This window comes from Elgaria multicarinata, chromosome 12 (assembly GCF_023053635.1).
Source record: "Elgaria multicarinata webbii isolate HBS135686 ecotype San Diego chromosome 12, rElgMul1.1.pri, whole genome shotgun sequence".
NCBI lineage: Eukaryota > Metazoa > Chordata > Lepidosauria > Squamata > Anguidae > Elgaria > Elgaria multicarinata.
In genome coordinates, this window is record NC_086182.1 from 32,307,917 (window position 1) to 32,322,365 (window position 14,449).

At 44.2% G+C, this 14,449-nt stretch overlaps 1 protein-coding gene across 1 annotated transcript in view; it reads right to left on the reverse strand.

The window, feature by feature from the left end:
• Positions 1-14,190, reverse strand: part of DIXDC1 (DIX domain containing 1) — a 309,778-nt gene extending 295,588 nt beyond the window's left edge. Inside the window, exon 1 of the mRNA XM_063139351.1 lies at positions 14,181-14,190. The gene's annotated coding sequence lies outside the window, so the exon portion shown is untranslated. The remainder of the gene's footprint in view (positions 1-14,180) is intronic.
• Between the last annotated feature and the right edge of the window lie 259 nt (positions 14,191-14,449).

A 14,449-nucleotide genomic window follows, 5' to 3' on the forward strand; every position in this document is an offset into this window, starting at 1 on the left:
GCTAAAAACTTTTCTTTTCCCTATAGCTTTTAAATATTGAGTTTGTTCTGACTCTATACTGTTAGCTTCACCCTACCCGGTGCCTGTTTACACTTCCCTGTGCCTGTTTGCATTCTCTTTCCCTCCTTATTGTTTACTACAACTTTATTAGATTGTAAGCCTATGCGGCAGGGTCTTGCTATTTACTGTGTATAATCTGTACAGCACCATGTACATTGATGGTGCTATATAAATAAATAAATAATAATAATAATAATAATAATAATAATAAATAGCCTGAACACAATACTGTAGCATTATTTGGGTTAGCTAGAAAATAACGTTACTTATTCCTATCAATCAGTTTAATGATAAATTAATGCAGCAGCGAGTCACAATACAAAAGATGCATAGTTTCGAAGCGTTCTTCAGGAACTAATTAGTAAAAAGCCATCCTGGTGATTCTCCATCAAGGTATATACAACTGTGGTCAATTTCCCATTATATTAGCTGCAGTATCATAAATGATGTGGTCCCAAGAACTAACGTAAGTGTTGCTTCTGAAGAGAACAGACTTTGCTTCCAACATCTTCTGCCAGCAGCTTACTTGAATTTTGCCAGCCATCTCTTCTCTTTGATTGTCGGAATCTAATAGATTTTGCTGCCAAATTGATTCCCTATTTTCTATCATGCTGGCTATAAAAACCTCCCTTGACAGCCACAGAGTAGATACTGCTCTAACTTAGAACTTCTGATTGCTCCTCCTGCTTTGCTTCTGTGCTCAAACTTGATTTCCAGAATCAAAACTTGAATTAAACCAGCAGCATCTATTCTTGGACGACTCCTTATAACCAACAGCCTAAATTAGACACAAGAATTCCATCAAATTTGACCTGGACATCCATACCGGAAGAACCAATCTTTTGGACCTGAAAATACTTTTGCATCCCAATCCATGTTACTTGGAAGTAAGATCAATTTTAATAAAAGTGCTTCGGATTGAAACTTGCCTTCAAAAAATTATGCCGTAACAAATTCGTTAGTCCTTATGTTACCACAAGAGTCTCTGTTGGTTTTTCTGCATCGGACTAACAAAGAGTTGTATATAAGTGCCCAAATGCACACACTACACTCCATAACCAGGGCTGGGTGCATACTGGAATTCCACCAGAGAAGGAAGAATGTGCAGGATGTCTTAATGAGCACAGAATTCAGCTGCCTGAGAATCTCAGCTTTCATTTTTCTTTTAAATACAAGTTTCTATCCCTTATGGCAGCAAATATATTGTTATTGGGTTTGGGTTGGTCTCAATGACCTTTCAAGGCACCCTTATATCTCAGTGCTTACGGCTGCAAAGAGATTTGGGATCCCTTCCAATACTGTAATATTTGAATGCAAGATTTCTGTAAATACAGCTATTCATGAGGGTGCCTTGGGGCAATACCTCTTAAGACCTGGCGCTGGACAGTTGATAGCCGGGGCAGATCTACACCAAGCAGGATATAACACTTTTAAAACGGAATGAAAACTGTATATGTAATGTGTCCTGGGCCTGAACAGTTGTCATAAACCTTATAAACCGTTATAAGCAGTAGTGTAGTGATGTGTTTCAGTGGGGTCTAGGATAGCCCAAGAAGGCATAGAAGGTGGGCAGAGAAGACTCATTTTTCTCCCCCTGTCCTAGACAATGGGGGTGGGGGGCGACTGAGGTTTGTTTCATGTAGTAGAAGGTCAGTCTGTGGTGGAATTGGGTCTGAAAAAGCAGGCAAAGAGCTGACTTTGCTATGGCACTTTGGATTCCCCTGTACATCTGAATGGGAGCATGAATCCGTTGGGAGCGTGAATGCTGTGAACCCTCATTTTAGGCTCAGCCTGTACATACGTGTAAATAAATCTTACATCATAGAAATGCCTTAAATCACCAGCGACTTTCTAAGGAATCCTTGGGTAAGATTTGGCACCTGTGAAACTCCTTAATGCTCAGAAGTGAGGGGTGTTAACAATATGCTTGAGAGTGTGCGGACAATGGCTTCTGAACTCTTCAAATCCAGAGGATCTGAGTAGGATAAGTGCACAAATTATACAAATTGCAGAAGCTAGTTTTTCTCGGATTACCTGGGTGCAGAATTTAGTTTTCTTTCCTTTTTTTAAAAAAATAAATAAATACAGCCCTGTATGTAACTCTGAAGTGCTTGTTGCTAGGTCGTGTTGGGCCTGTCTGGAAAAATACATTTCTGCCCCCAAATCTCTGTCTGGGGAAAAGGGTGTTGCTCAAGAATACAACTCCAAACATTTGTTTTTCCTTCGAAAACACTGCTGCAGTAGAAATGTTGAAGCAAGGCCATTTCATTCTTTTCCAATTTATGTTTCTAATCCAATGCACTTGTATATCTTCCTCTCTTTGAGATTTACAATGCAATTTAATTATCTCAATACCCCTCTCTGAAAGAGAAAATCAGACAGAAAGCTTTCGAGAGCGAGGCTAAAAGGTAGGCTGCATTTCAGGGCTCCAAAGAGTCTCTGCAAATCTGCTGCACAATATATAAACAGTTACTTATGTACAATGATATGCCTAAATTCTAATCTTTCCCCAGAAAATCTAAGGAGTGCTGAGAGAAAGATCTAAACCCCAAATACAGTTGATTCTGAGTGCCTGGGAAGCCCACCTCACCTTTTCTAGGTAATGCTCTTTCACATCGCTGTTTTTGACTTCAATAGCTTCCAGGAGTCTCTCTTCTTGTATTCCTAAATAAAGCAGCATAAAGTAAAACACTGAAAAAGAGAGGGCTTTACTGAATTATTCAGAATTGTTCAGACTCGCAGTCAAAAGTGTCAGAGTAAATGGTGCTAAGATATAAAGACGGCATTTAACGATGAGAGGGCCAATGTGCGCTGGGCCTTCTTTTCATTCATCCAGCTAGCTGCCTTGATTGTTTTTGCTGCTTTTAAATTATATACTGGTTTTAACTTGATTAATGGTTTAATTTGTTTTTAGCTGTGTATATTTATTGTTTTATATTGTATGATTTTATCTGTATGCCGCCCTGAGATCCCAGTGATACAGGGCGGGATACAAATGTTTTAAATAAATACTTTTTTCTTGATCTTTGCACATGCTCAGTGTGCCCCACTCCTGCAATATTTGAACCCTGGATGAAGAAGGCCACGTCCTGATCCTAGGGTGACCATATGAAAAGGAGGACAAGGCTCCTGTATCTTTAAAGGTTGTAAAGAAAAGGGATTTTCAGCTGGTGTCATTTGTATGCATGCAGCACCTGGTGAAGTTCCCTCTTCATTGCAATAGTTAAAGCTGCAGGAGCCCTCCTCTCTTTTGTATCTGGTCAAGAGGGCAGGGCTCCTGCAGCTTTTACTGTTATGAAGAAGACAAAATTTCACCAGGTGTGACATGCATTCCAATGACACATGCTGAAATTCCCTTTTAAAGATACAGGAGCCCTGTCCTCCTTTTCATATGGTCCACCCTACCTGATCCCCCCTGATGTGAGTGAGGGGAAGAGCTCTCTGCACACGCTCAGGGGCACTCCTCTGATTTCTCCCACCCTGACTGGAGCCGGCTAGGGCCATAGGAGAAGCCTGCCGGCTTGGGGAAGCAACAGGCCGGAGGCTGAGGCGTCCATCGAGGGCATCCTCACGGCAGTCGGCGTAGGAGTAGCGCTGCCCGGCCGCTCCTACGCAGGAGCCCTTCCTGGAGTTGGACCCGCTGTTGCAGACCGACTCGCGTCGCGGGGCCAGGCGGGACTCGAGCGGCGGCTGGAGGGTGGCGGAGTTCCAGAAGGACTTGGCCAGCGTCTCGTCGTGCTGGCTGGAGCCCGAGAAGACCAGCGGGGAGCCCGGCGGAGCCGAGCCCGGGGGCGACGCCATCGGAGGCGGCGAAGGCGCCGTAGGCCTCGCCTCGCTGCGCGCCGTCTCCATGGCAACCGCGCCGCGAAGCGGGGAGGAGGCCGCCGCCGGCCGCTCGCCTGCCCGCCCGCCCCGGCCGCCCGCGGGGAGCCGCCGCGGTGACGCCCGCGAGCCCCCCGTTCCTTCTCTCGCCTTCCACGCAGGCGAATCGAACAGCCGAACAAACATTCAGCACAGAAATATGCTGACGTTTATGGATATTTTTTTTAAAATAAAGACTTTAATGTATGGTGACCCTATAAAAAGGAGGGCAGGGCTCCTGTACCTTTAACAGTTGTATTGAAAAAGGAATTTCAGCAGGTGTCATTTGGATATATGGAGAACCTGCTGAAATTCCCTTTTCTTTGCAACTGTTAAAGAGACAGGAGCCCTGTCCTCCTTTTCATAGGGTCACCCTACATTAAGGGCACAACCCTATGCATGTTTATAGCTTTTGTTTGCACGTCTGACCATAATTTGAAATATAGTGAAAAGCAACACTTTATCAGCTGCAATTTTCAAAAGATGTATGGTGACCATATAAAAAGGAGGACAGGGCTCCTGTACCTTTAACAGTTGTATTGAAAAAGGAATTTCAGCAGGTGTCATTTGGATATATGGAGAACCTGCTGAAATTCCCTCTTCATCACAACAGTTAAAGCTGCAGGAGCTATACCAGAGTGACCAGATTTAAAAGAGGGCAGGGCTCCTGCAGCTTTAACTGTTGTGATGAGGAAATTTCACCAAGTTCCCCATATATAGACATCTCTGAAAGGTATTAAAACTGATATATTCAAATGTATGCAGTCATAATTTGTTTTTGTTTCCTTGTTTTTGTTTCGTTTCGTTGACATTTCACAATATTGTGTTTAAAAACACCCACATTCCTTCTCTCCTTCAACAAAAGCAGACCAAATGGCCACAGAAGTATTCAACATATACCCGTATTTCTTCGATTCTAAGACGCCATTGATTGTAAAACGCACACTAATTTAAGTACCACCAACAGAAAAAAGCTTTGATTCTAAGAAATAATAAACGCACTCGCGATTCTAAGACGCACCCCGTTTTTAGAGATGTTTATATGGGGGGAAAAGTGCATCCTAAAATTGAAGAAATATGGTATGTTGAAGTTTATGTATAATTCTTAGAAAGTCATATTATATACACACCCATATGCATGCATTGAAATTAATATATTCAAATTTATGCAGTCACGTTTTTCTTTTTTGTTTTGTTGGCATTTCACAATAAAATAATTTTTAAAAAACCACGTTCCTTATTTCCTTCTGCTATGGATTAAGGGGAACCTGGAATGGATCTCCCCTTCTGCTTTGGGGTTCGAAAGTGATCCAGGGGAAGCTGTAATAACTTCCACTTTACACACCCTGCCCCCAAAAGAGGAAATACATTGCCAAAAAAAAAAAAAAAAAGAGGACATGGGTTTGCCTCCGTGTGCTAATTTATATTTATAGATGCAAATGTGGAAATAATGACTATAAGTAGAAAAATAATGTTTCTCACCATAGTTGGAAAAACTGACCATATGAACTGCATACCTGTTTTACAAGGCTGTTTTACAAGGTGATACAACAAGGCTGTTATCTTTAAAATGGCAATTGACAAAAGGAAGGGGGGAAAGCCCTACAAAAGCGCTAAAAGGGCAGTGATGAAGCAGGTGCCAAGTGTACCCTAATCCTGGACAACACGTCTCCTGTCGACAAACCTTATTTGACGCAGATGAGTATTGCTCACGGTGACTTTTCTGGGCAGGCTTTGTCACTGGGGCAAAAGAGGCAGGACAATATCAAATGGTGTCTTCTTATTTTCGGGGATGGGGTGGGGGGAAGAGACCATGTTTCAAGAAGCACATCTTGAGAGCATTTCCAGACAGTCCAAAAATGCTACCTGTCTGAATTTGCTACTTTTATAGGCTGTGCCATATCCTTAAAGTCATCTCACATGTCGGCCTACATCTCAAAAATCTCTCAACAGCTGTCAGTAAGCTGTGAGCCCCAGAAATCATCCCCGACTTTGGGGAGGAGCGAGGTGAAGCTGCAACCTCTCACACCCAAAGTCACCTCACTGCTTTGGGTAATGGCAGATGCCCAGTCAACACCTCCCCCCCAAATTATTCCACATTCTTGGACAAGACCAGACTCTCAGAATCACCCTTTACCAGGGCCAGGTACCTATCTGAACTCCCAAGAAAGTTACCACTTTCCCTTGTCCAGTTTTATTAGCAGAAGTTTAAGATAGTGACAGAGGTAGCGATCCCTGGCAGGTAAGAATACTGGGCAGGTGGTCAGTCTAAATATGGTATCCTGGGGGCAGAGAAGCAGACAGTGACTCAGGTGAGAGATTACCTGGGGACTGGTAATAGCAGGATCATTGATGGGTATGCCATTGGAGCTGCTGGAGGAGTCTGTGCGCTCTGGCACAGTCTTGCATGTTGTGCATGTGCTGATGCAGGAGTGTGGCTAAGAGCATGTCCTTGTTTAAGTTCATTGGTTTGTACCATGCGCAGGCAGCATGTGGCCAATGTCGTCATCACACAGTCCCAAACTGGTGGGCGCTTAAGGGTCTGATTGACAAGGGTCTAGCAGTTAAGAGTGCACTGTTTACGAAATGCTCACTGTGTACACAGTGTGGCAAAAAGCTTTTGTCGGAGGTGGATCTGGGTTTGCAAAGGGGTGAACGTCTGAAGATGTGATGTGATAAAGGTATATATTTAACCTAACTGCTCATGACATTAGCAGGCAGCCACTGACATGATCATGAAGGGAGGGCTTAAAGAACAGAGTCCAGGGGCAGGCAGGCATTTGGGGCCTGCGGGCACATTTGGCAATTTGAGCAGCTGTCCTGGGCACCATCACAAAATGGCTGCCATGGGAAGTACAGCTAGTCACAAAGCACAATAACCTGCCCAAGAGACTGAATTCAAGGAAGAGGGGGCGGGGGTCTGAGCCCCAACGCACTAAACAACTTCTTTGAACCCAGAGTTTGCAGCACCAACAAAAACTTCTTTTACAGAAGGCAACCCTTTTTCTCATCTGATGAAGTGGACAGGGTCCATGAAAGCTTATGCTAGAATAAATGTGTTGGGTCTTTAAGGTGCCAGAACATATTTTGTCCTTTTTCTCATGTCATAGTCCATGAGGAAGTGGAACACGGCTAAGTGGATAGCAGAAATGGCTTAAGACATTGCTTAAGATCTGAATAAAATTGTAGTCACGACTCACGAGTTTGTGAACTCACTGATTAGAATTCATTCCTTCTTCTCCTTCTCCTTCCTCCTCCTCCTTCCTCCTGTGGAATTTCCAGTATTGATTTACTCACATCACTACATTGGTTGGACTATTGCAGAACAGCATATGGAATAGTTTGCAGCTTTGTGTCCTAGCAGAGTGACACCTCTAAGTGAGAACTGTCAAACACAATTAGCTCCAGTTGTGTTGATTTAAGACAAAGTGGCTCTTAGCATGCTTTTGAAAAAGATTCCCTGATCAACAGACCCAGGACAGACTGCCTTTTCCACCATCAAAGCCCTGCCGACCAAAAGGCTTAGGTCTTGCTTCCATCCAAAGGTCAGAGGAGTGGCCATTTCCCTTTGCTGAAGGTGTCAAGTTAGTTTGCAATGAGTCATTGCCATTTGGCAACTATCCCCTGTTGTGGTTGGGGTCAATGCATCGTATTGTATGCTAGCCTTGTGGGCCAAAGCATTGTACTTCTAAAATTGAGTACCTTTCCCCTGACGTGGTTTGGATTTCTGTTCCTGGATACATGGTCTATATAACCCTGGTGAACCCTTACATTCATTGGTGTCAGTATTTACATAGGCGTATTGGCCAGGGACACGTCTTCTGTTTTCCCACAGTGTTTGTATTTTCTGGTGGTGTGTTTTCCCCTACCCATTCCAGGCTGAGCATGCATTGAATATGGTGCCATTTGGCTAGTGTAGCAACAGTATATCTTTGATTCCGGTGTAGTATGACTATAGGATTGCTGTTATTTACTACTATTTGTAGCCCAAAACGTAGCATCTGTGTTGGGCCATGAGAACAATTCCAAAACTGATCCAGATAAAGGCAATGTCCTGTTGTGGATTTTGGAATAGTTCTTGTATAATACTGTTCCGCTCTCTCCACTTCTCCCAGTGTTGAGATGTCGCATGAGTGGAACACTTACTTGGGTTTGGTTTCCTTTGGAAGATTACTGGACACGTATTGGCATTTTGTAATATTTGTATTTATTTACAAATATACAAGTTGAACATAAGTGGAGGCATATAATTTAAACATTTCAGCAGACAGACAGAGCCCACTGTTCCTACACCAGATCTTCAAGGAGACATCTAGCACTCTTACAATTCTGACAAAGCACCAACACTCAGCTCTCTGTGTCCACATGTCTTCAGTTTTCATCATTTGTTTCCATTCACACAAAAACCTAGCTTGCTTCCTCTCCCTAGCTAGAAGGGGTAGGGGAAGAATGTGGATGAGTAATTTCTTCTGATCGTCACATAGTCTTCCTGGGCCATCTTAGCTCCCAGAGAAAGATATCGCCATCACCTGACTATTACGGGTCATGTCCAAGCTATTACCCCAGGCCAATTACGCTGATACACCTACTCCCAGAAATCTCAGAGCAAACACGTAACAGTACTTTAAAAATGCAGAAACAAAGATAGATGTGTTGGTCCTTGAGAAAAACAATCCAAAATCCATGGTGCGGGCAATGCCTTTATTAGGACTAAACAAAATTCCATAAAATTGTGCAAGCTTCCAAGTTCTCCAGAACTCTTCATCAGGCAAAATGGTACAAAAAGCAGGATGGAGCGAAGAAACAGAAAGTCCAACTGTACTACTAACCATCCAGATGCATAACCTTCTTCTTAATTAATACGTAAAAAAATCAGAATGGAGAAAGATTAACAAAATTAATAGTTAAGCAGAATGGATCTCAGGTGTATGAAGTAAGGCGGTTTACTAATGTTTTACTTGTGTGGTATAGTTACGGCCTATTCACAAAAGAATTTGCATCTCAAACCTTTACATTAACTAGCAGGCTGCCGTAATAACCGAGAGCATAGGTGGCATCTTGGTGGTTGCTTCTGCTCTTAGCCCTGTATGTATGTTGCTTTGCAAAATGCCACCTCCAGGCCTTGGTTGCCAAAGCATTCCTGCAGATAGTGGAGTCTTCCAGCCAGAGGGGAGGCAGGCAGGCCATTTTACCTGGCTGTGTTGTTAGTGACTGTTGCTTTTGTCAATCAGCTAACTACACTGCCTGGTAACGAGGCTGGGGTTCAGGCTCACGTCCAGCAGCCTTTTCTCCTTCTCCTTGCAGCTCTGAGCACCCCTCACATTATCTTTTAATAGCTAGATTTAAGCCTACTTTTCCTATTTTGATCTAATAGATAACATGTCAAATCCATGGTTAATTTCCAAAAAGAAAGGCTCTGGGGCTCAGGCTGAACTCCCCTAAGGAGTCTCCTTGTCCATGAAAGCACTTAACGCCACAAAATGGTACATTTGCACTAAATGTAGCAACTGTTCTCCTACTTTCTGTCTTCACTTTAGGAATACATGCGAAAGGCACAAACCTCTTTACTTCAAAGAAGATGCAGGGATGCTGTTGCTATCGTTATTAAAAAAAACCCCACAACAAATGCTCTTTAAAGATGCTGCTTCTTTGCTATTCAATTGTGAATTTAAATGGATATTAGTATATGGATCAGGCTCAACAGACATTGGGAAACTCCTAGAGAATGACAACAAATTGGGGACCCTACTCTGTGGTTTACATAGCAGAATAGTTAATCCAGCCCTTAGTATATTACTGTGACAGAGTAGCTATCTTCAGGCCAAATTTCCCCAGATCAAGTGTGAATTTATAAGGCACCTAGAGCCTCAAGCCAAGAGGTCAGGTTCTAGCTAGCACTTTATCGCCCATTTGGCGAGGCATCATCTGGGCTGTATTATAAACCCACCAGCTGTCCTAGCACCCGGTCAGGTGACCCAAGGGACCAATGTGCTTCCACGGGGCTTGATATAAATGTTTTGCCCCCATGGGGTCTGTTCAGAGTTGCCTGGCAGGCTGAGTATCTTGTATGCAGCCATTCTGCTGCTTTGGCACGCCTTAGAGTCTTTCCAACAGCAGCCTTAGAAGACTCTTCTCCCCTACCTCAGCTGGTTGTGGATTCTGACCCTTCCCTGCACTGCAAACCCTGGCAAAAAAATTTCAGCGCCATCCAGTAGGGTTATGTCTCGCCCAACAGACTGCCACTATTAAAGTCCCATTGTGGCCTCTGAGATAAAACAGGATATTATGAACAAAGACAGTAATTCTTCGGATTCAAGCAGGGAACTGGCCTTCCGGATGTTTTCTGCAGCAGGGAGGTCGGCTGAAGGGGGGATCCCGCGCCTTGTTTTGATGACAGTGAAGCTAGTGATTGCCAGGGAAATACACAATCAGCTAACTACACTGCCTACAAACCAAACGCTACACTGGCCGGATCCAAACCTGGAAGACAAAAAGCATTTTCAGCGATCGCACTTTTCAATTCGTGATGTGTCATGTTGTGAAACAACAAAGACTGACAAATGCTGGATCACAGTCAGTCAGGACTTCGATGGATTGTTATCCTGCTATCGCAAGTGCTATCACGATTTCTGTCTCCAAACTCAGGTAGGAGATAACAGTGGAACTCCCGCTGTTATCTCCAACATTTGATTGGAGATAGCAGCAGGATGCTTGGCAGGAGTTTTTTTTTTAAATTTATTTATTACATTTTTATACCGCCCAATAGCCGAAGCTCTTGGGCGGTATAGGAGGCGTGGCTGCATTTCCCCCTGTGTGGGTGATTCTCAACCCTGACACGAAGAAAGAAAAAAGGGGAGGTGACGTCAGGGACAGGGACAGGACCCCTGACATTATCTGGCCAGCAGGGTGTAGGATGGAAGGTAATCAAGACCCCCACTCCAAAACAGCTCTGCATCCCTGATCTATAGCATTCTTCCCCAGCCTAGGGCCTTCCAGATGTGTGGGACCACAACTCCCATGCTGGCTGAGGGTGATGGGAGTTGTAGTGTATCTGGAGGACACGAGGTTGGGGAAGACTGGTTGACACAATCTTGATCTGATTTACCCCCATAACAACCCTATGAGGGTCCTCAAGCCTTAGCATAGGCAACTTGTCCAAGGTACCCAGTGACCTTCAGCGTGGATTTTAACCAGAGTGTCCCTATCTCCACACATCCAACATAATTGTCCTCTGTAGCACACTGGCTTTGTGTTCAAGCCCAGGTGGAATTCTGCCAGAGACAAAACAGCAGCAGTATCATCAAGAAGAGGGCAGCTGATCACACACTCCTCGTACGTCTCAAAAGTCTAGTTTACATACGATAGGCTGCCTCCAATACATGCCGCTCGCACAAGATACAGAAAAGAAACTGTAGAATTTCTCCATAAGAAGCTTACCTTGTAATAATCCTGGTGGCAGAACCTACTTGGATAATTAAATACAACAGCCTAGAATCATTTCAAAACTTGAGCTGGGAAGAAAGAATCAATGGCGCCTTTGAATTTCTTGCCTGATGGATAATCTCCCCCATAATCTGCATTTCAGTTTCTTCAAGATGCAAATCCCCGCAAATAAAGAAGGGTTTATTTCTGGGTAAATTTGAACAGAATCATTCCATAAAAGTAGCTTGCCCCTCCAGCACCCCCCCTCCCAATCTATTAATTTTCAACCTGAGAACATACAAGAGAGAAAAGTTCCAAGATCCTAAGAAGGTTCTCCCTATGCAACAGACCTTGGCTGTTACACCTCTGCTTTCACGACCCTTTGTACTAGACTGGCCCAAGCCGAGTTGTGGGTCATTCCCAGTTTGGCATTTGTATGTACTCTGTAACCATGGATGCTCAGGTGTGGCTTATGAATGGAGCACAGCTTCTGAAAGGGGGTAGATTTGACTTTGCTATACAGTGGCTTTATTAGGCAACGTTTCCATGGGTCACCCCACCACAGAACACCACTGGAGCAGGAAGAAGCACTAGCCGCACCCTTAAAACAGGGCTGGCTTCAGATTGTAATTCAACATAGTTAGGGTGACCATATGAAAAAGAGGACAGGGCTCCTGTATCTTTAACAGTTGCATATAAAAGGGAATTTCAGCAGGTGTCATTTGTATATATGGAGAACCTGGGGAAATTCTCTCTTCATCACAGCAGTTAAAGTGCCAGAGCTATACTAGAGTGACCAGATTTAAGAGAGGTCAAGGCACCTGCAGCTTTAACTGTTGTGATGAAGAGGAAATTTCACCAGGTTCTCCATATATACAAATGACACCTGCTGAATTTCCCTTTTCAATACAACTGTTAAAGATACAGGAGCCCTGTCCTTCTTTTCATATGGTCACCCTAAACATAGTTATTCCGCATGGTGGCACCCAGAAAGATACCCCCTACATTTTAAAGAGTTGTCCCTTGTTTTGGACTCACAGAAATTGAAGAGTGCCACTTTAGTTCAAAATGAAAACTCGGTAAAATCCCCCAGGCCCCCTTGTTCTGGAAATTTCAGCCGGGTGCTGCCAGCATGTCTCGTATGGAACAGTCCTTCTTCTTTGATTTCTCATCCCACCCTCCCCACCCCCCCAGCCGTCTTACCTGCAAGGACATGCCATGCTGTGCCCTTCACGTCTTGGTCTACACAGATAAAAAGTCCTCTTCTATGCAAAAACAATCTTTCTTCCCATTTCTGGAAAATACAGTCCGGGCAGGAAGAGGGTCCATGTGTCCAGGTCAGCTTGTATGCTTTTGCTACAAGAAACCCCCAGCAGAATTACCGGCCACCATCTTCCTGTGTCCGGGAGAGTAATGTTTGCTTTGGGCTAGGCCTGCAGTTGCTAGAGAACTGGTGGATGCCTTTTTTTCCTCAGTCGTGTCTGGGCTTGCCCGGAGATCAGGGAGACCCATAATTTAATCTAACAAGGAATGTTTGGGCTGAGGTAGGGACCCCATCCAAACCCTTTTGATAAGGAGGGAGATCTTCCCTCTGACGGTGTCAAGCTTGGCATAAGGCCCATAGTACCTACTGATGTTCAGGAGGAACACCCTTCAATAACAACAACAACAACAATAATCTGTAATGTTCAGGGTAACTGTTTGTGGCATTCCTGGTGGAATGACCCTTGGGCTGGGCTATGTCATAAACCTAGGGGTAAACAGATTGTGGCACCTCCAGATGTTTTGGCCTACAACTCCCACTATCCCTCACCACTGGCTATGCTTGCTAGGCCTGATGGGAGTTGCAGGCTAAAACATTTGGAGGAACACAATTTGTCCACCTCCTGCCATAATCTTATCTGCCTCTCTCTACAGAACCCCTCCCCAACCTGGTGTGCACCAGATGGGACACCTCTATTGGTGCCCACCAGGTTCTTTGCGCCTGCAGATTTTTATTTCTTAAGATATTTTTGTTTTTTAAAAATAGTTTTTAACTGGGAGGCTGTTCTGTTGCAAACTCAAGTGCTGTCCTCCGGGGTCATCTTCATTGGGGTTCGAAAGAGTGATTTTATGTTTTGAAACTCAGAACCCACCTCTGTCTTGTACTTAGGTTTTTGGCAGGTTTGGTTTTCTTTTAGTCTTGGTAGATTGCCTTCTGGGAAATGAGCGTTCTCTGATTTGGGCAAATGGTGACCATTTTATAAATGGGCAACCCCACCCCATCCACCCTGCCCGATGGCAAGTATTTTGTGAAGGCACACACAGCACAACACCTGGACAGGAACCGGGGCTTCAGAACAGCCTGGTAGGGTCTGACAGACTGAGCGGGCCACTAGGATGGCTTGCATAACGACTTTTAGTGGCTGGAGTGAAGTCTCTGTGGTACATTAGGGTTAGTCCTCAGGTTAGGGCTAGGGTTGAGGAAGTACCACTCCCTGGGCTGGAATCGGGGCTGTACAAGATTCTAACCAAGCCAGACAGACTGAGAGAGCTACCTGGAGGGCTTGGATTAATCCTCAGGAGGAAGAGTTCTCTCACTCCACTCTGCTCAAAAATTAGTTCTGGAAAAGAGAGTTGACTTCATTACAGAGTTTGCCAGCATTGGTAGTCAGAAATTCAACAAGCGAAGGTTCTCCTGCTGCTGCTCCTTTGCTTAAAAAGTTGCACCTGTTGAACTTCTGCCTCTCACAGCTCTGTTAAAGGCTGAGGATCTACACCAGGAAAAAAAGGTCTGGAGAAATCATCTTCATCCCCTGTTTTCAAATAATAATAAATTCTCATAAAGGTATTCCCACCAAAGGCTTGCTAGATGTTCAACAGGGCAATCCTAGGCATGTCTACTCAGGAGTATGTCCTATTGGGTTCAATAACAATTACTCCCAGATGAGTGTGGATCAGGTCGCTTCCTAAACTAGGGTGACCATATGAAAAGGAGGACAGGGCTCATGTGTCTTTAACAGTTGCAAAGAAAAGGGCATTTCAGCAGGTGTCATTTGTATATATGGACAACCTGGTGAAATTCCCTCTTCATCACAACAGTTAAAGCTGCAGGAGCTATACTAGA